Consider the following 19,414-nt stretch of genomic DNA (forward strand, 5'->3'; position numbering starts at 1 on the left):
CCTGACTCAGGCTCGATCCCGTGACTGCGAGATATGACCTGAGCTGAAATCAAGAATCGGATGCTCAACCGGCTGAACCACCCAGGTGCCCCGTTTAAAAATTTTAAAAAAGACTGATTTATTTATTTAATAGAGCGAACAGCGGGGGGCAGAGGGAAAGAGAATCCTCAAGCAGACTCCGTGCTGAGTGCAGAACCCAATGGGGGGCTCCATCCCAGGACCCTGAGATCATGACCTGAGCTGAAATCAAGAGTCTGATGCCTAACTGACTGAGCCACCCAGGCACCCATCTCCCATGGTTTTATTCTACTCAGGCCCTCAAAGGACTAGATACGCCCATCCACAATGGGTGGGGCCACCTGCTTTACTCAGCCCACCAATTCAAATGCTCATCTCTCCAGAAATACCCTCACACACACACTGAGAAGTAATTGGGACACCCTATGAGCCCAGTCAGATTGAGACAAAATTACTATAGCAGGGCTGGAACGGACCCTTCCCTCAGTGCTTTTGGAAGGAACCAGCCCCCATGACACCTTGATGTTAGACATCCACCCTCCAGACTGGAGACACATGTGAGAAGACACATTTCTGTGGTTTAAGACTCCCATTCTGTGGTGCTGTGTACTTTGTTGTGGAAACCCTCACACGCTAATACAACTCCCCTTATTCACGGAATGGTCTGAGAGGGACCAACACAGAAACTGGGAGGCTGGGGTACATATGTTGCCATCTTCACTTTCATGAAAATGACAGAACACCTTTTCAGGAGTTGGAGACAAAATTGCATTCTGGAAAGAGAGAAGGCTGCATGTGAATTTTAGCTTTACTACGCTTACTAGCTGTGTGGCCAAGGGAAAGTGATTTTACCTGCCTGGGGCTCAGTGTCCTCATTGATACATGGGGGTGAGATTTACCATTTGGCTGCACTATGAAGCCTGGATATGAAAACCAGGTAGTGTATTTGCCCGCTACCTGCCTAGACAGAGGCTAAGTAAATCATCACCATCGTCACCATTATCGTAAGGGGTGGGTCTGTCACTGGAGACGAGAAAGTGCTTACTATCTACCATCTTACAAATATTGCAATTTGACAACCATGCTTTTGTTTCCCAGCATTATGACGATTACCAGGGGAACAGGATCAGAGTTCCTGGGTAAGATGCTGAGATAGCCTCAAGCACTGGAAGTAGGATTGCTAGATAAACACAGGATGCCCAGTTAAATTTGGATGCCAAGTAGGTAATTTTTTTGTGTAAATGTGTTCTAAAAATTGCATGGAATGCACTTACAGTAAAAAAAAATTATTCCCTGTTTTCCAGAAATTCAAATTTAAGTGGAGATCCTTTCTTTCTTTCTTTCTTTCTTTCTTTCTTTCTTTCTTTCTTTCTCTCTTTCTTTCTATCTAAGTCTGATGTTAATGAGGAGGGACCTACCCAAAGAAACAATGATGCATGACCAAATAATGCACTGTCATTAAAAATAACAAAGTACTAAAAAGCACAATATGTGCTCTGGGTAGTTGTATCAGTTATCTGTCAACCAACCATAGAATGTCAGTGGTATAAAAAATTAACATTTATTTAGTTCAGGCATCTGAGAGTTGGCTGATCTAGGCTGGGCTCAACTAGGAGGGTTGTCCAAAGCAACTTCGTTCCACATGTGCCTCATCCTCTTCTTGGGAACAGTGGGTTAACCTAGGCATGCTCTCTTCATGGTAACAGAAAAAGCACAAGAGTCCTTGGAATTGGTACACCATCACTTCATCTTATACTATTGGCTTTGGCCAATAATATAAGGTGACCATAGAGCCAAAATCAAAGTCAAGAAAAGGGGAGAAATGTGTTTTGCTTTTTTAGTGGAAAGAACTAGAAAGCTGTAGGTTGAATGGCTACAGGGCAGGATGATGAAGTATTGGGACCTATAAGGCAATGTAGTCAGTCACTGTAGTTAAGAAGACCCGTCCAAGATGGCTGAAGCAGCTGGGAAGGGTTTGGTGGAAGAGGTACCATGGAGGGTAGGTGGAATTCAGGTAAGAAAGAAGCATTTGCATGAGTGTCATCTCAACTGCTCGTTCTTAGCCATTTTCCTCTCCGCGTCTGCTCTCGGCCCCTCTCCACCCTGACCTTTTCTCAGGAGGCCGACCTCCACGAAACTGCCTTCATTCATTAGCAGAGCTGCATATTCCAAAGCAAAATGGAGTCTAGGACTCTCATTTCTCCTGCCCCAAGGTAAGAGCCTCACACACACACACACACACCCCCTTTAGGGAACTCTGCAGGAAGCTGCGGATGTGGGTCTCATGAGCCTTGGGTTGATTTGGGACTCCTGGCAGCATGAAGAGGGTCTCCCCTCTGCCACCTGGCCCAGGCAAAGGCAGGTTATAGTAAAGCCACATGAGGGAGCAGAGGAGATGGGACCACATGGGAGCCCAGCAGGGACTGGGGAGGCCTGGGCCTCCCCAGGGCCGTTCCATGCTGGGCTTAGCCGCTGAGCTGTGGAACTGTACCTGCTCTGTCCCTGCTGTAACATGCAGGTTCTGGTGGTTCTGCGTCTCTGTGTCCTTTCACTTCTCACCAGCATCTGCCACGTTCCCCCTACATCATAGCTTTGGTGTATTTGGGGTTTCCACTTCCTCTCAATTTCAGCTTCCTGGTAACTGCAGCTTGGAATGGCCCATTGGGACGCTGGCTGTGTGGCCTCCATCTGCGTCTCCTGTCCTATGCTTGTCCTATCTTACTCACTTGTGACTTCCTGATAGACTTTTCCAAAGGCAAGAGTCAGAATGACTCGGTTTGTCTCTCTCTGGGTAGAACTCCTTGTTCTAGCCACTGGGAAGTTTGCGGTGCTCCCAGCATGCTCAGCCAGGTTCAGCCCTGAGGTGGAAAAGTGGAAGATGGGGGAAGGCAGGGAGGGACAAGGCAGCCTCGGGTTGTCCTCAAGCAGGAGCTGTGGGGCGGGGGAGCGGGGCAGAGGTTTCCTTTAGAAGGGGTACCGGGTGTGGCAGGCACCATGTTTTTTATGGGCGCTTTCACAGAGCAACAAATCAATTCGAGGTTTGGCTGATAACCAGATGAGAGTCTTGGATATTAGCACAGCACTCACAAGCTTTCACGTCCGTTGTCTCATTTGATTCTCAGAATGCCCTGGTGAGGCCGTTTTAAAGCAGGTACAATTATTGCCTGACAAGCAAGGAACCTGAGTTACACAGGGAGGGAAAGAGATTGGTGTCTGAATGCTAAGGACATTATTGGCTGCGACAGGACTGGAATGCAGGTTTCCCGTCTCCTTCCCCGGCATTTTTTTTTTTTTTTAAGATTTTATTTATTTATTTGACAGAGACAGAGATCACAAGTAGGCAGAGAGGCAGGCAGAGAGAGGAAAAAAAGCAGGCTCCCTGCTGAGCAGAAAGCCTGATGCAGGGCTTGATCCAGAACTCTGGGATCATGACCCGAGACGAAGGAGGAGGCTTCACCACCCAGGCGCCCCTTCCCTGGCATTTTTTATATTAGATCATAGGGACAGGTGTTCGGGCTCCAGCTCTAAGAGGTGAGATTATTTTTTTGTCGTGAAAATAAAGAAGTCAATATGTACAATAGATATGATGACATTGTTTATGATAGGAAAAGAAAATGTTAAATTTCCACCAGAAGAGCTCTGCTTAAATAATAAGTGCTATGCCTATGGCAAGAATACTATGCACGTTTGGGGGTACCTGTGTGGCTCAGTCAGTTAAGCATCTGCCTTTGGCTCAGGTCATGATCCCGGAGTCGTGAGATCAAGCCCCACATCAGGCTCCCTGCTTCTCCCCTGCAGTCATGCTCTCTCTCTCTCTCTCTCTAAAATAAATAAATAAAATCTTAAAAAAGAATACTATGCATATTTAAAAAGAGTAAGACTTGAGAAAAAAATGAATAAGGGGGGGAGGCATCAGTGCAAATATGGAATGCTCTCCAAGATATATTATTCAGTGGAAAAGCAAAAACAGGGCTCCCATATGTATTAAAAGATGAAAACACATTATACTGTGTATGCCTAAAATATGCCTGGAAATATACACAGTAAATTGGTTCATGGTGCTGTCTCTGAGCTGGGAGAGCTGAGGGATTGGGGCTTTGGGGTGGGACGGAGACATTCTGAACTGCATAGCATTTTGTACTGTGATGTTTTGAAAAAAATCGTGTGCTTATACATTTTCAATTAAAATTTTTTAAATGGGGGCACCTGGGTGGCTCAGTGGGTTAAAGCCTCTGCCTTCGCCTCAGGTCTTGATCCCAGGACCCTGGGATGGAGCCCTCCCCCCCGCCCCCCCCCCCAGCATCGGGCTCTCTGCTCGGCAGGGAACCTGCTTCCTCCTCTCTCTCTGCCTACTTGTGATCTCTGTCTGTCAAATAAATAGATAAATAGATAAAATCTTTTAAAAAATTTAAAAAAAAGATTTAAAAAATTTTAAAATGAACCTGGATGAGAGAGTTTTGCTCAGTGTAGGTGAAGGACGTTCATCGTAATTGAGAATAGGCAGGGATCCTGGAGCCACTGGGTTGTTGTCATCCTACACATCACCCACCCTTCTCTGACTCCCTCCCCACTCTGCAATAGACTTTACTTCAGTCTGGGAAGGAAGTCTCACTGCTGAAATGTCTTCTTCCCTTCCTGGCTGCCCCAGAGCCGTGTCGTGGCTTTTCAGCCCTTGAGCGCAGGTGTGCTGGTCCATTTAGAGAGTCATCGTCATAACTCCAATAAGAGCTTACATTTCTCGAGCCCTAAGCATGTGCTGGGTGCAGAGAATCTTTCATGGACTCTACTACGTAATTTTTCAGAGACGCCCCGTGAGTTAGGTGCCATTATGATCTCCATCTTTCTAGAGGTGGTAACTGAGTTTCAGAGAGGTCAAGTCACCTCCCCACAGCGACAGGAACAGGGGAAGTCTGTTAAGCACCAAAGTCCCTGTATCAAATTCCTTCCTGCTTGAAATATTTGGGATCATTCCCGTGTTCCTGCCTGAACCCTGGTTGATACAGGGGCTGTTCAAGAGGAGGAAGTCCTTCGAGGTGCTCAGAGTTTTGCAGGGGTGGGAATCCACCTGGGGAAGGAGCAAGGAGCTGTGGAGGAGGGTGCCTCCAAAGACAACGCAGAGATGTGTGTGAAGGCGTGTGCAGGAGTGTTTTATCATTCAGAGCCTTATCAGGACACAGAAACCACACGGTAATTCCAACAGGGAAGGCAGATGGTAAAGAATCATTTATGAACCAGTGGCAGAAGAATGCCTACTGAGGGGTAAAGAGAACTCTAAAAACTACAGGAAGGAATAAAGTGGGGGAGCTGAGGTTCAGGTCTCACTGAAGAGGGTCTGGCTGGAGCCACTGAACAATGTAAAACTTTACTAAGGCCAAGGTCAAGTAGATCCAGGCTGGCAAGCGGGGAACTACCTAATGGGATGTCAACAGAACTCACCAGGCAGCTGCTTAGGGTTTGGTGTTGAACTTAGCAGGAAGTCACTGGAGAGGACCTCAACTTGTTGTGAAGCTGCCCCTGAGGTGTCCCTGAGACTCTCAGCAGCGTTGAATCACCGGCTGTCCCCACCAAGCGTTGCAGCATGGAGGGAGTAAGCAAAGAGGAAGACCTACCTTCCTTCTGCGATGTCTCTCTGGCGCCCTCTCCTGACAAAGCATCACATTGCGCAGCGGCGTTTCTAGGCTCTGGCGTCTGCACAGGGACCAGGGCAATGAAGGCTGGGTTTGCAGCCGAGAGCCAGTAACTTAATAACGGGCACAGTGTGAGTATACCAGGAATTCAGTTCCCTTTCAACATACCTGCCCCAGTGCCCTGGGGAATGTCCTGTCTTTTGAGAAGTTCTCGCAAATCAGTAATGCACCCCGTTCCTGACCCTGTGTTAGGTACAGATGAGAGCACCACGAATCCTCAGAGGCAACTCTTCTCCTTGTGGAACACGTCATCAGGATGGAGAGAGAAGGAATGCCACATACCCTAGCCTGCCTGTGTTCCGGGCTTTTTGTTGGCAGTGTCCTGAGCCCACAAAACCTTCTCTCCTTTATCTCCAACTACGACAGTGCCCTCCAACCTCTAGGGTCCATCCTGGCTACTGCCACCTGTGAAACTAGGTGCTTTGTGTCTCTGGCTGCTTGGCGTTAAAGTGATGTGGTGTTTGTCCCATCTCTCCGGCTAGGTGAGAGGCTGGGTGGGGCAGGGCCCGCTGCCTTGCTCACGCTGCCCCTTGCTGGGGCAGGCAGCGGTTCCCTTCTGACTAGTATCACATAGACGGGCAGGCCAGAGTGACGAGGAGCTATGCCTTCTCCTGTTTGTCTTTACACACCCAGCAGAACCAGAGGCCTCACTTCCTACCCATTTTCCTGGTTTGATCCCTCTACTTTGATGTGGGTGAATCAGCAGCTGATGAATTTCCATAGAGCTACGTGTAAAGTAAACTCTTATATGTGTGACTCTATTTTAAATGCTTGGGAAGTAGGGTGATGGGTATGGGAACTCTGCCATTTAAAGGAATTTTGTGCATAATTTCACAAAGCTGCTTTCCTCCCATCTATTAGGAATGCACATCCAGTGGCCGTTCACATCCGGGGTTTGTTCAAGCAGAGGCCACCTGTGGCAACCTCGGAGAAGCCAGAATATAGGCGCACTTATGCCCTCACCAGACTGGAGCTGCCGATAGGAGGAAGATTCCCATGAAGAGCATCCTGAAGGCCGAGATTCTAGATTTCCCTCATTCAGAGCAGGAAGGGGCTGTGGAGACTCCAGCCTGGGCCACGAGGCTCTCAGTAACCTCTTCTGATTCATTCATTTGCGGTCAGCGAAAGGGACGAGTGGAGTGCGGCGGAGAATGTTCTGCTCTGGTCATGGAGGTCCTGGGGTTCGGGCTCAAATGGTGCTGCTAGCTAAGCCAAGACCTTGGCAAGTGATCAAAACCCCTCCAAGGTGCAGCTTCTGTGTGTAAAGGCGGGGCAGTTAAGCCTGCCCTGCATCGCACACGCCTGCTGCGGTGGTTTCCCTCTCCAGGCAGAGGGGTACCCGCTCTTCGGAACTGCCCGCAGCTGGCCTTCCGGACTGTGCAGGCGGAGGCGATGGAAGGTCTCCCCGGACATCGTCGATGCTGCTCTCAAAAAAAAGCCTCTTTGAATGTTTCATCTGACCCTCTTCTTTCATTTCATGAGAGTTACCGTCAAATAAATGTATTCCAGGAAGAAGCTTCCCTCTCTTCACCTTTGTGCGGGGCACCCTCCGGGGCCTCCCCGGCAACCCTAGGAGGGGAGCCAACTCTGTGAAGCAGCTGTTGGTCAATACTGCCCCCTGGTGGCCGAGCGGGGCCTCCCCGGGAGGCTTTCGGCCTGGAGTTTTTCAGATTCCTAATTCTGACCATTTGCAGAATTATCAGAAGGGCACCCAGAAGAGCCGGCCCACAGGACCCTTGGAAGGGGTTCCAGATCCGGAGCATGCCCGGTGTCAACCCACATCGGATAGCACTGGCTGTATGGACGTCTGTGTTCCAGAGAGGAGATTAAGGGTGGGGGGTGTGGGGGGGAAACCTCATAAACAAAGACCCGGGAGGTGTTTGGGGGAGCCTCTGGGAACGCGCGAGCACAGAGCCGTACAGGTCCTTGGCCCCAGGCGCTGACACGGGCTCGGCAGCCATTCATGAAGGCCCGCGTTTCATTTCCTCCGGAGGGATGCCCATCACCCGTAGGTGCGCGGCAAGAAAGGGTGGCTCGTAGATGTTAAGTGATTTGCTCACGTCACAGCTGTGAAGAGGCAAATTGAGATCCAAACCCAGCCTGGCGTTTTCCTCGCTCTTGGTCACGGTCCTCACTGTCGTCCCACACCTGCCGACTGAGAGCCAGGGTCCCCGCAGCCTCCACGAGACGCCTTCAGCCGGATCCCATGACCCCGCTTCTCTCCCCCGCTCTAGACACCCGGCCGGGGTCCCCGTTAGGTGTTTGAACCACGATGGGGAACAAGGGAGTGGTGGGACTCAGCGAGACTTTCTTGAGCCTTCTAGGCCCTCCCTTATTGCTGCTACCCCTCAAATGTCACTTTCTCAGTTTCCCCGGGGAGACCATTTCCTCTTTCTGCCCCAAGCAGATTTTTCTTTTGGGGGTCTTGTGGCATGTGGTACACCTCCCTCATGACACGAATCACCTTGAAATGTTACTAATGGTTCTCAGGTGTTTCTGGACTTTTTTTTTTTGTTTTCTTGTGACATTTTAGGTTCATAGAAAAAATATTTTCTTTCTTCCTTCCTTCCTTCCTATCAAAGTTTCTTTCTTCCTTCCTTTCTTTCTTTCGTTTGTTCTTTATTTCGTTCGTTCTTTTTCTTTCGTTCTTTCTTTCTTTCTTGACAAAGACTGACTCATCTCTCTCCCCCAGCACCTAGCCCGGCATCTGACACACAGTTTCGGCTCAACCACCTGTTTATTGAGTAATGAGGAAGGCAAGACACATTGGAGAGGGTTAAAACACAACAACAACATCCTATATCGTTCAGTGCAGTTTGCTGCAGCACGTGAAATCAATGAGTGCGCTCTCCGCCCGGCCCTTAAAGGTTTTTTTTTTTTTTTTTTTTTTTAATGGCCCTCCGCTGGCTGATTTTCAAGTTCGCTCCAGAAACCTCTGCCCAAGGAAGAGGCCTCTCCCTGGAGGCAGTACCACTTTTGTCCAGCAGATGGCAGCCGAGGCCAGCAGAAAAGCCTGGCGGCCCTCAGAGTCAGACCCGCGTAGTTGACCCCTTTTTGTAAAAGACGCTAGAACCTGAAACCCATTTGCTGACCCTATAAATGCGCATGGCTGATAAGAACTGGCTTTTGGCCAATCCCTGTGAAGAGTTTTTAGGAAAATGTCTTTGAAGGGAAATTATGACAGCGGGTCGTCAGGGGGTTGCTCCTCATAAACGCTGTTGGAGTAGTTTCTCGAACGCTGTGGAAAACGAACTTAATATAAAGCAGACACAGTCCTCAAACTCTGAAGGACTCAGGACAACATTCGTTTTTGCCTCGTGAAGCTCATTTCTTTGGAAATCCTTCCCAGCTCTGGGGCCGCCTCTGTGGTTGGCTGGAAGCTTCTCTTTGGTTACCCCTCTGCACCTCCGCACAGGTCTGCACACTCCAAAGAGGTAAGTAACAGTTTCTGACTTGAGCTGACTGGAAGAGGAGGCAGTCCCACAAAATAGCCTGGGGACTTGCTAGCATGGTAGGCATTTGCCAAACAGCTTCCTCTCCCCAACCCCCCCAGCATTAATCAGGCCTACCAATATTTTCTCCCCAGAGTCTGTCGTATTACTAAGTTAAGGCCAGATCTCCCCAGCTCCCTGCTTCAGGGGATGTGGGTGCGACCGTGGGAAGAGGAAAACAGCTCCCTAATCTTGGGCTAAACCAGATTTTAAGGCTGCAGCCATCCCCACCCCCATTTTCCTTCTGACCTAAATCCTCCCCTGAAGCTGAGCTGGGCTCCAGGCCAGGGTGTCCGCTGTGGACAAAGGCGCCCTGTTCTGTAGGCCTGGCTACTGTTTTCCTACACGGTCTGACAAACGGTGCGGAACTCCCCCAAGTCAACGTGAAAACCCAGAAATCGGCAAAGATGGCCTTTGCCTGAGTCCGAGCTACCTCCCAGGAAACCAGAAACACTGCCCCCTCGTGTTTCTCTCACAGGGCACTGGGGCCGTTTACATGGAGTCACCTCTGGCCTAGGTGTGGCTGCTTCCACAGAGGGCGCTGGGCAGGAGGCCTCCTCCCGCAGAGCATGCCCTATTTTTTCTGGCTGACTGGGGAGCCAACCATTACTCACTGCATCCCCTCAGGGTCTTTGGAGCGTGAGTGCCACCTCCCCCCCTTCTTTCTGCTCCTCTGCCTCTGGCATTGTAGGGGTAGCCGGGGAGAGCTGGGCTGGAGACCAGGACTAGTTCTGCTGAAATGACCCATTGCCATGCAGACCTGAGGGGACAGATCTCTTACCTCTTGAGACACAGGTTCCACTCTGCAAAATGGGCATAACAACACTTGTCCTAACTTGCCGGTTGGCGGGAGGCCACATCCCGACAGGTGGTGCCGATGACGAATGGGGTATGCATTCAGGACAGACAGGGCTCTCCACGGGGCCTGGAAGAGGGACCAAGGTGCAAGAAGGAGGGAGCGGCAGAAGGGTGACAGGGATGTAGGCCATGCACATTATGGGGGTGGGTATGGCAGATGGGGAAATGGTGAGAACAATGGCACAGTGGCAAGAATCCATGGGACATTTTCTGGGAACAGTCCCAGGAAATACATCATTCTGGCTTAATCAGAAGTGTGTGTGTGTACATTCATGCAATATGCCTATAATGGGGAGGCAGTCTGGAAGCTTGGTATAAGATCTAATTATGGAAGGCCTTGATGTCCTGGCTCATTACTTTGGGGGAATATTACAAGTTTATGAGCAAGGATCCCATGCCAAGTCGTGTGAGGAAGATTGTTGTGGCCATTTGTGTGTTAAGAGAGGGTTGGAGAGACCAAGGGTAGCCATGTAGGAGACTGTTGTAAGTTATGGGACAGAGAGGAGGATGCGTGAGGGTAAGATGGTGCGCCCAAAGGACCGCTAGAAAACCCATTATGCATGAAGGTCAATGGCACTTGGCTGAATTCAGGCCTGAGGCAAGGAGATGGTGGTACCATGGCAGAAACTGGCCCTGGGGGAAAGCCTGGTGTGGGGAGAAAATCAGCCTTAAGTTCTTCCACCTGGAGTGACTGGGTTCATGTGGCCAGATAGAAGCCGTAACTGTGAGAAGGAGAGCCAAAGCTCCTGATCCACGGGTCTCCTCCAGCAGGCTCTCTCCACCGCTTTGGGCTCCTTGTCCTTTCAGAAGATGCTCTCCACCCTGACCCTGTGTCAGGACTCGGCCTCTAGGTACCAAACAGTTTGAGAAACTGGGCCGACTGGCCTGGCTTTCTGCTGAGATCTGACCTTGGCCTAGGTGGAAAGATCCTAGCCATGCCTGGGCTTAGCGTCACTGGGAGCTGGTGTTCCTCTCCCTGCAAAGCCAAACCTCAGTGGTTTTTCCTGGGTTGGGAGAAAGTCTAGCCACATTTGGCAGGCCTCTGTGGGAAGCAGGGGCCAGGAGTTCTGCCGAAGAAGGAGGAGAGAGACAGCAAGAATGGTAGATCATTTTGGGGCGGGGGGGGGGAGCAAAAGGCAGCAGGGGGCATTTTGTGTCTGTGGTTCAGGCCCTTTCAGACAGCTGCTCATATGATGGATGGAGACATTTATTTGCGGCAGTTTTCTTGGAATCCCTAATCTTTCGTCAGTGCTCAGCAGCCTGCAGGAGAACACTGCTAGCATTGTGAGGTGTGCATTTCGATTCTAAGAGAGTCGCAGATGCAGGCAGGACACTGATGAAATGAAGAAGTGGCCAGAGGTGTGAGCACCCACAAGGAGGAGTCTGGTGGGGGAGGGAGGGCCCAGCTCTGCGGCTGACCAGTGCCTCCCTCCCCCAAGACGTCAGTCTTCTCATCTGTCAAGTGACGGTAGTGGGCTGGAGGATCTCCAAGCCCCTTTCATATCCTGACATTTTTGTCACATTTTGTGTCACGGTCCCGGCCTGGGCCTGGGCTATGGGGGTGATGTTGGAGAAAAACACATAGACTTTGCTGTCTGGAAAGACCACATCAACATTGGCCGTCTCCGGCCCCTCAGAAGCTTTTGAATCAGCCTTGATCAGCTGAACAGAGCTCTGGTCTTGTGAGCCACTATCAACCCTCATGTTGCCCATTGTTTGGCTCCTACCGTGAGCTGGTTCTAAGAAATAATTTTGAAGAGACATGGTCAAAGACTCATTTTCAAACATTTAAAAAAGCAATTCAGTGCTTTTTAATTTTTTTCCCCAAAGGAAATTTTATGTGGACTTAGGATAAAAATGGACTGTTGTGGTAGAAGGGGCTTCGAGTGCCCAGGCCCCTCTGCAAATCCCTGGGCCAATCTAAGGGCTGGACACCTAATGACAGATACAGGGACCGGTGAAGTCCTAATTCATGTCCTTTAAAAGCTAGCCGTGAATGCTCCCCCGTATCTTCTCTCCAGCTTCCACTGAGGACACAGCCTGTAATATCCCAACATCCACTGAGGAACACCTCCACGGGAGAAAGGTCTGTCAGCAGTTCTTAGTAGGAAAAGCTTTATCTTTTCCCCAGGAACTAAAATGTCCTTTAGTTCTTTGTCCTAAAACAACCAACACGCTGTCTCCCCCGAGAGGAACTTTGCGGTAGTAAGATGTGTATCATTTCATGCATTTCCCTCTCTGTGCTGTGTGGTGGATTGGCACTTGGCATCCATTTCAGACCCCTTCCGTGCACCTTCCCGTACCTGAGAGGTTGGAAAGGCTAAAAATGGCATTTCCCAGATTCCCCTGCTCCTAGAATTCTGGATTGAAAGTAGTTTCTGTCATGAGATGGACCCATGAGATGTGTGGAGGTGGGGCGGAAGGGGAGGCGGTCTTCAGGCTGTGTCAGTTCTTGCTGGCGGCCAGCATGCTTTGGGGGTGTGGATGTTTTCGCGGTTGTGACCTGATGTCCAGCCATGAGCCCCATGGGTGTCTTAGCACACTGGTGGGTGGCGGGGTCTCCCCCGTCCTGGGATTGGGCGTTTGGTGGGGTGTTCTTCATTTCAAGGATTCTGTGTGATGGGCTTCAATTCTCTGTCATCCTGCCCACAGTAGAGGTGGCAGCTCCCTTGGCGGACAAGTCACGTGGCAGGCTTCTGCTCATCCTTCCCTACAGCCCAGCGTAGCGCCCTTTCCTCCCACTCTTTACACATAAGCACAGATTCCTTATGTTACACTGCTTTTGTTTAACCAACGCACAAGACGGGATTGTTTCCCATTCTTGATCTCTGACAGAAACTCCTCAGTCACCAGGATATGCTGGGATTCAAGTCATCTTGCTCCTTGCTCCTCAGTGGAGCTCCAAGGGTCTCTGAGCCTCAGTTTCCACATCTACAGCTCTATGATAGCACTAATCTCACTGTGTGGTACTCAGATCATTGCTTCCCTCCCTCCTGGGCTCCTGTCTCCTTCCATGACCAACATCCGTTTGAGGTATTATAGCTTATCAGACCTTTCCCCTGTTATCACTAGATGCTCACAACCACGGTGGGAGGTTGGTAGGGAATTTTGTTAGGATTACAAAACCTCAAGGTAATTGCCTCCGTAGAGGCATGGACAGAATGTAGCTGGAGAATGGGTGGAATGCTTTAGGTTGCTTGGGGCAAGGCTTGAGGAGGATGTGGTGCCTGAGTGAACAGTGAAGAATGAGATGTCATTGGATCAGATAGGCAGGGGTAGGACTACCAGCAGAGCAAAGAGCATGTGCAAAGGCTGGGGGGCACATTCAGGGGAGTCAGTGAATGTGCGTTCAGGACTGCTGGAGTGGAGAATGGGAGGGACAGAGGTGAGGTAGGTGTGGAGGGCCTGTGTGAACAGCCTGGCATTCTTGTCTGAAAAGGGTTTTGATTTACCCTATAGATGGCTGAGAAGCAGGGGAACCATTTCACGGAGTGACCGTTCTGGCATGACATGGAGGATGGGCTGGAGAAGCGAGACTCGTGGGGGTGGAATCAAAGGGACGGAATGATCGGATGTGGGGCATGAGAGAGGGAGAGAGTGATGTGCATTCATCCCACTTTCTGTCTTGGCAAGACAGTGCTCATGGAGAAAGGGAACTCTGAAAGAGCAGCAGATTTGGACTTGTCAAATTTGAGATTATCCGGGAACCACCTAGTTACCTAGGTCTGAAACTTGGGGGAGAGAGGTCTGTCTGAAGGTACAGATTTTCGGTAAGTCAGCGTTCAGGTGATGGTTAAAACTTCGAGTGGATGATCTTGTTTAAGAACAATGAGAGCTGGGAGGTCCACTGATACTTCATGGAAAAGAAGAGGAGAAAAGAAGGAATGGTTCCAGGAAGATGCAGTGGTTCTCAGGGTCACAACTGCAGAGAGATCTAAAAATGTGAGGACTGGGAAGTTCTCTTGGGGTCTGGTAGAAGTTCATTGGTGACCTTGGTAATTCTATTTATTTTTAACCAATACTTACTGAATGCTTACAAGATGGCAGGTGTTGTTCTTAGATATTGAGGTCTATCAATGAATAATCTCATTCCAGTGAGGGGAGACACTACATAACAACTAAATATTTTTATAGTGTGCTAGAAGGGGGTAACTGCTATAAAGGGAAAAGGTTGAACATATACAGGGCAAATCAGGAATGCTGGACAGAGGTTGCAATTTTAAATATGGTGGTCAGAAAGTTACATGAGAGCAAAGGTTTGAAAGTGGTGAGAAGTTGACCATTTGACTCTCTGGAGCAAAAGTATTTCAGATAAAAAGCCTAGCCTTGGGGTGCCTACCTTCGGCTCAGGTCATGATCTCAGGGTCCTGGGATCGAGTCCCACATTAGGCTCTCTGCTCAGCAGGGAGCCTGCTTCCTCCTCTCTCTGCCTTCCTCTCTGCCTACTTCTGATCTGTCTCTGTCAAAGAAATAAATAAAATCTTAAAAAAAGAAATCTTTAAAAAAGGCCTAGCCAGTGAACAGGGCTTAAGGTGGATGTGCCTGGCATGTTCCACGAATAGCAGGGAAGCCAGTGTGGCTAGAGGGGAGTGAGTGAGGGAGGAAGATTGTAGGAGATCCCATCAAGGGGGTAAGATAGAGAGTGGGGGCTTGGTAGATAATGGGAAGGACTTTGACTCTGGGGAGCCACTGGAGACTTTTGAGCCAAGGAATGGCATGGTCTAACTTATGCTTTAAAAAAAGATTATTCTGGCTACTGCATTGATAATAGACTGTAGGGAGGGGAGGGGAGCAAGAGGGAGACCTGTTGCAATGGTCCAGGCAAGAGATGATGGTGTCTTGAGTCAGGATGGTGACATAGGCAGTGGTCAGAAGGGTCAAATTCTGGATATATTTCGAAGGTAGAGCCACCAGTATTCCAGACGGGTTGGGCTCTGGGGTATGAGGCAAAGAAAAGGACGACTTCAAATTTCTTATCGTCTTTCCAGTTGCTCATGCTGTTTCCCTCAACTGAGATGGTGAGGATTGTGGGTGAAGAAGGTTTGGGTTCAAAGATTAGAAGTTTAGTTTGGGGCACATTGAGTTTGTACTGCCCATTAGACATCCAAATATCGATGTTGAGTGGGAATTTTCAGTGGTGTGGGAGAGGGGAAAGCGCGAGTGTCCCCACCGGGGAGTGGATTGGAGGTGAGAAAATGGAGGTTGAAATGTAGACCCCATGTCCTAGAAGTCCAGCTGCGGGAGAGAAGGGTACTGTATGTGAAAGTGAGGGGAGGGTTGAGTTGAAGAATCTTTTGAAAGAAGACCTGTAAATGTGTCTGTAGAAGAAGAGAAGAATCCAGTGAGAACCCCTAGGTTGGCAATTCTAGAAGGGAAATTGTTCCTGATGGCAGCAAGTCCTTAAATAAGCCAGTGATAACAGACATATCTGAACATCCAGAATGCCTTTTCTCCTGAGGAGGGGTAATGTGGAGCAGAGATGTAGATAGGTTTCTAAGGAGTGGCAATGGAGGGGCAGGAAGTTGAGAGGCTTTAATTTATGTTTCTGCAAAAGAGGAATTAGGCTCAACCAAGAGAGAAGAGAATTGAGCTGGGAACTTGGGGAAAAACATGAAAGTCAGAAATGACCCTGAGGGTAATGGGAGTAGTTGTGGAGGGATTGCTGAGAGCCATGGGGGTATAGCTGATGCTATAAATTGGTGGGGTACCATTCTTCCTTGTGGTGAGATTTTCTCCAGAAGTCCTAAGGGTAACTTAGGTATAGAAGGTGGATAATCTTGGTTTAGGGTTTTATGGAGTACAAGTGCTAGAAGGATAAGCAGATGATTGAGCTGAGGTGGCTGTCAAGTTAACAACTGAAGTCAAACCCTGTGGGGTCTTGGCTAGATGGGGGAGGAAGTGAAGTCAAGAGATACTGATAGATATGGAGAGAAGCAGGTAGAGTCAGGAGTTCAGAGGTCAAGGTGAGGTCACAGAGTAGGTGTGGTGGGAGGACCTGAGAGAGAGCTAGAGGAATCAGATTGCGACCTGGGAGTGAGTGTTGAGGTTAGGACTTCGAAGATGAAGTGGTTCTCAGTGGTTGTAATCTAGAAGATGGACCCTCCAGGGGGATGGGCAGCCCAACAGAGACGGGAGGTGAAGGTCAGTGGAGCTGAGAATGTTAAGGACCTGGAGATGGGGATATTAGATGTCACTAACATAGATTCAAAATTTTCCTGAGATGATGCTGGGAATTGGAGTGAAAAGGAAATCAGTGGGTCGAGATGATAAACTTCTCAGTCTAAACTGGAGGGCGCCTGGGTGGCTCAGTGGGTTAAGCCGCTGCCTTCGGCTCAGGTCATGATCTCAGGGTCCTGGGATCGAGTCCCGCATCGGGCTCCCTGCTCAGCAGAGAGCCTGCTTCCCTCTCTCTCTCTCTGCCTGCCTCTCTGCCTACTTGTGATCTCTCTGTGTCAAATAAATAAATAAAATCTTTAAACTGGGGAGAGTTCAGGTGTTCCCTAAAGAATCATGATAATGGGGAGTTGGGGGCAGTACAATTCTTGGCTTAGTACCAAGGGAGAGGGATGTCCAAAAGCTGAAGAAGAATGGCCTGGTAAGTTTGTTCCTCTTTTTGAAGTTCCTCTGCACATTTTTTGCCCTTCTGTTCTGGGCTATGTTTCATGTAGCCTCCTGATATTGGTGACTTCTCTCAGTGTCTTTGCTTCACAATATTGTTAGGTCCGTGGGAATAGGTGTAAGGAACTCTCACAATAAAGGTTGGTTTAAACATGGAGAGTTGGCCAGAAGGGGATTTGGGCTGGGTACATTACCTGGAACAAACTGGTGAGAGCTGTACTTTTTCTCCAACAATTTGTGTTTTCTTTTTTCTTCTTTAAGATTTATTTACTTATTGGATTTTTTTAAAAGAAGATTTATTTATTTATTTGTTAGAGAGTGAATGCAAGGGGAGTGGAGGGGCGCTGTGTCAGGGGGGAGAGTGGCAGAGGGTGAGAATCTCAGGAAGACTCTGCCTCGCATAGAGCCCCACACCGGCTGAACGCAGGGCTTGATCTCAGGACCCTGAGGTCATGACCCGAGCCAAAACCAAGACTCGGACACCCAACTGACTGAGTCACCCATGTGCCCCCCAATTTATGTTTTCAGCAAGAATGTCCTATCCCCTAAATTCAAGGTCTAAGGATGACTGGCCTTGCCTGAAAAATACCAGAAATGTTCCATTCCCATGTGTGTCACCTTCTGGGACCTTGGGGTCTGGAAGCGTCCCTGAAACCTGAGTGTGCTCGGGCTCTGATGACCTGACACCTGCTGGGAAACATGAGGAAGTGGAAAAGAAGCCAAATGGAGAAGTGGCTGCTGGAAACCAGAGACTCCAGCAGAAGGGGAGCTGTACAATGAACAGCAAACTCTACACAAAAGCAAATATTTAATTTGAGGTGGCGCTTTATTTTCTTTATATCAGAATAATGCAGACCTTGGATCAAAGCCTCTGGGGCTAATGACAAAAAAATTAAATTAAGTGTAATTATACGCCACTCAAAGAGTCCTGGGAAGCCATTCAAATATGCAAGAGTCCTTTGTGCAAGGTGGTGTTAGTTCTTCCTGACTGAGAAGCACGCACTGAAGAAGAGGTTGGTTGAGTAGAGGTAATTACGTTTGGTAAACTCAATTATCACTTCTCAGCAGCTGTAGTGGGTTCTGCTCAAACAATGGAAAAATGATTATGTATCCTAGCCCTTTTATCCAAGTGAATAAAAGAAGACATGACAGAGTTTCTAGAACATGGCAGCTTCCAGACAAGACCAGGTTCTGTGTTGTGAAAGATACTTCAGGACTCGTTAGGACACATCAGACTGACCCATTTAGCCCACGGGTCCGTAGCAAGTTTTTGATGCCAGGTGTGGAGGGGTGTTGGTAGCTCCTGAAGGCAGGTATGGCGTTGAGCACTCTGCTGTTCTGCACGTGCCACAGGCATTGGCTGTAGCTGGTTTGGTAATGCTCTGTTTGCCTCCCCTGAGTGAGGAGGACTTGCTCTTTGGTGTTTTGATACAACTGGCTACATAGGTTTCCCTTTGGTGGTCCTTGTAAAAGGCAGGGTTAGCTCTCCCCTTGATTCTACCTTAGCCCTTAGAGATTTAGATCTGTAAAAATCAACAAAACAGAAGCTAGCTTTAGCCATAATCCAGTTAGGAGTTGAACTGGGTTAACGGTATTCTTTTCAAATCACTGTGAGTGTGCCCAAATGGGCCTTCCCAGTTTTTTCACCCCATCTTTGCTTTACCCTTCTGACACATGTGTCCAGTGGTTTAGGGACAGGTTCAAAAGGTACTTCATAGGCAGTCCTTTCCTCCTCCTCCACCTTCCCTTTCTCCACCCTTCCGAGCTGTCCTCCCCCAGTCCCTACCCCCTGAAGTCCTTACCTAGACCTAGTGTCCCCTTTCTCTCTCAGCCTCTCCAATGGTGACTTTCCAAGTTGTCCTCTGCCAACTTCCTCTAACTTCCTCCTCTTTTCTTCAACTCCCTTGACCCAGTCCTACCGGCTCGGTACCTGTCACAGAGGTGGGGGCAGCATTTCCCAGGGGCTTCCAGACTGTCTTCCTGCAGACCCGTCCTCCATGATGTTGCTGGAATACTCTTTGGAAATCAAGGCAAACAAAACACAGAGGGAGCTCTCTGCCCAGGGCCTACCGGTGGGGAGGACGGAGACTCTGGATTGAGAGGCCCAGCTCTACCAGGTCCTAGCTATGAAACTAAGTCTCAAAACGGGGACTAACGTGATCCCTGTTTCAGAGGGCTATTGTGACCATTCTGTGAGCAAACCTTCCCTGGCTAAGAAGGTGAAGCTGGAGGCTTGCTGCCATTTTATGAAGCTTCTTAACCGCATGTCCCCTTCAGAGTGAGCAGGCTGCGACAACTTTAAATAAGAATCAGATTAACTAGATCAGTCCCACTTTATACATGATTTAAAATACAGGCCGATGATGGGAGAAGGTAAAAGGAGAACCTGCCCTTCAAATAAGGCTCAGCCAAGATCATTTCAACTATTCGTCCTAAATCGCTTTTGCATCATTGTGCCTGCACATTCCTCTTTGCTAGGCTTGGAAGCTGACACAATGTGTTGTGTTTCCCACTTCGCTATGGCATCTTTACGTGCCGCTTCATGGATTTTAAATGATTCTTGCCCAGGGCAAGAATACTGTCATGCGTAGGCAGTTTATAGTCTCTTGGTATGACATGGTGACGACACTGGTGATAACGATTTCTTGAAGAGGAATGTCTTGGGTGCAAACTAGGGGACAGGTTACAGAAGGAGGGCTACACTAAGAACCCCAGAGTGGGGGTAGGGAAACTTCAAACTGG

At 49.1% G+C, this 19,414-nt stretch overlaps 1 long non-coding RNA gene across 1 annotated transcript in view; it reads left to right on the top strand.

The window, feature by feature from the left end:
- Positions 1-1,134: 1,134 nt before the first annotated feature.
- The window catches only part of LOC116595472, a 71,041-nt gene continuing 52,761 nt past the window's right edge, over positions 1,135-19,414 (top strand). The window contains exons 1-2 of the long non-coding RNA XR_004287696.1: positions 1,135-1,157; positions 2,137-2,231. This is a non-coding gene — a long non-coding RNA (uncharacterized LOC116595472). The remainder of the gene's footprint in view (positions 1,158-2,136; positions 2,232-19,414) is intronic.

Source organism: Mustela erminea, chromosome 7 (assembly GCF_009829155.1).
Source record: "Mustela erminea isolate mMusErm1 chromosome 7, mMusErm1.Pri, whole genome shotgun sequence".
Taxonomy (NCBI): domain Eukaryota; kingdom Metazoa; phylum Chordata; class Mammalia; order Carnivora; family Mustelidae; genus Mustela; species Mustela erminea.